Source organism: Sinocyclocheilus grahami, unplaced genomic scaffold (genome assembly GCF_001515645.1).
Source record: "Sinocyclocheilus grahami isolate Dianchi unplaced genomic scaffold, SAMN03320097.WGS_v1.1 scaffold10.1, whole genome shotgun sequence".
In the NCBI taxonomy this organism is placed as follows: domain Eukaryota; kingdom Metazoa; phylum Chordata; class Actinopteri; order Cypriniformes; family Cyprinidae; genus Sinocyclocheilus; species Sinocyclocheilus grahami.
The window spans coordinates 4,271,066-4,273,126 of record NW_015505189.1 but is presented as its reverse complement, the minus strand read 5'-3'; the positions used below and the strand labels follow the sequence as shown (position 1 = coordinate 4,273,126).

The 2,061-nt window shown below is 35.2% G+C and overlaps 1 protein-coding gene across 1 annotated transcript in view; it reads right to left on the bottom strand.

Annotated features, from left to right (window-relative positions):
* The window catches only part of LOC107594085 (DEAD (Asp-Glu-Ala-Asp) box polypeptide 23), a 20,460-nt gene extending 19,568 nt beyond the window's left edge, over positions 1-892 (bottom strand). The window contains exon 1 of the mRNA XM_016284041.1: positions 807-892. The gene's annotated coding sequence lies outside the window, so the exon portion shown is untranslated. The remainder of the gene's footprint in view (positions 1-806) is intronic.
* Between the last annotated feature and the right edge of the window lie 1,169 nt (positions 893-2,061).

Sequence of the window (2,061 nt, the reverse complement as noted above, 5' to 3'; positions counted from 1 at the left end):
GGAGAGAGGGGGGGGGATAGAGAGAGGAGCAGGTTTGTTGATGTTCACACCAAAGGCTGTTTGTAAGCATACGATTGGGCTTGTATCATACGCACTTACATTTTACAGATTCTTTTGTTTCCCAAAACTGTGCAACATTTATTTATCAGGATTTAACAGATTATATAAACTTCTTGAAGAGGAAAAGCATTTTGTTTTGGAAAAAGAACTAGTCACATTTTAATCAAATTGCAAATATTAAAACACGGCTAAACAATGTAACTAGAACATTCCATATGCGCTAATATTAAGCCGCAGGATATTACTGCACATGTAATGTTATAGTTATATTAGGGTGACCATACGTGCCATTGTCCCAGGACGCGTCCTGGCCAGGATTTCTATATTGCCTAAAATATCTAGGTTTTGGCTCTGTTTGCGTGTGCAGACCGATCGGTGTATGACATCTAAATACCATACAGACGGTTCCTTGTGCGTTCAACGTGCTCTCGAGGTATTTAGATGTCATACACCGATCGGTCTGCACACGCAAACAGAGCCAAAACCTAGATATTTTAGGCAATATAGAAATCCTGGCCAGGACGCGTCCTGGGACAATGGCACGTATGGTCACCCTAAGTTATATAGTTTGCGCTGGAGTTTTAATATCGTTTAACTCCACACTGAAAGCACAGCGATGGCCTGCTCTCTCCAATAAACAAGACCTTTAGAAACCAGAAAATGACTATAACGAGTAAAACCAAGTTATAGGAACATACTCAACTGGACTGTGATTAAAACAGTAGAAATGTCATGCATTTACTTACCTTTAAATATCAAAATCAAGTCGCTTGCGAAGCCTGTGCGTTTCACTGAGCCGCCATTATGTTTTGCGTCAACAAATGACGGACTTCCTGTGAGGGATTCTGGGAGATCTTCTTCTTCTTCTTCTTTAAATTTTATTGGTGGTTGGCAAACCAACTGAAAGGTGCATTTACCGCCACCTACTGGACTGGAGTGTGGGCAGTACTTTGAAAGAAAGTACAAGGAGAGGGAAAAAAAACCATTGTATACATATAACCAGTGTTGGGGGTAATGCAGGGGCGTAGCCATCATTTCAGAAGTGAGGAGGACAGAAAAGTTATTTATATATATATATATATATATATATATACAAAATAAATATATATATACAGTGGTTTCAGATCATCAAACAAATTTAAATATTAGTCAAAGATAACACAAGTAAACACAACATGCAGTTTTTAAATGAAGGTTTTTATTATTAAGGGAAAACAAAATTCAAAACTACATGGCCCTGTGTGAAGAAGTGTTTGCCCCCCTGTTAAAACTGTGGTTTATCACACCTGAGTTCAATTTCTCTAGCCACACCCAGGCCTGATTACTGCCACACCTGTTCGCAATCAAGAAATATTTTTACTATTTAAAATAACTGCTTTCTATTTGGATATATATTTTTAAATGAATGCTGTGATCAAAGCTGTATTTTCAGCATCATTACTCCAGTCTTCAGTGTCACCATTCTAATATGCTAATATGCTGAGTTGCTGCTCAAGAAACTTGTTTTAATTATTATTATTATTATTAATTTTTTTTGTGCAGCAAATCAGTATATCAGAATGATTTCTGAAGGATAGTGTGACTGGAGTAATGGTGCAAAAAAATTAGCTTTGAAATCCCTATAAATTACATTTTAAAATATATTCAAATAGAAAACAGTTATTTGAAATATATTTCAAAATTGTACTTTTTTGCTGTACTTTGGATCAAATAAACTTCTTTAAAAAAACATGAACAATCTTACTGTTCAAAAACTTTTGACTGGTAGTGTAGCCTATAGTCAACTTAAATTTTTCTCTCATTTCTAGCTTTTAATTGGCTTAGAAATCAGATAACTGCTGGACAATGATTTGCTTATATACTACAAACACTTTTTTTTATCACATAAGGCAGAATAGTTTCTATACTGTAATAAATGCTATGTCAGTTAGCACTGCATTGTTCATATAATTAATTTATTACCTGGAGATGACTTGACAAACACAAATAAACCATATTGTC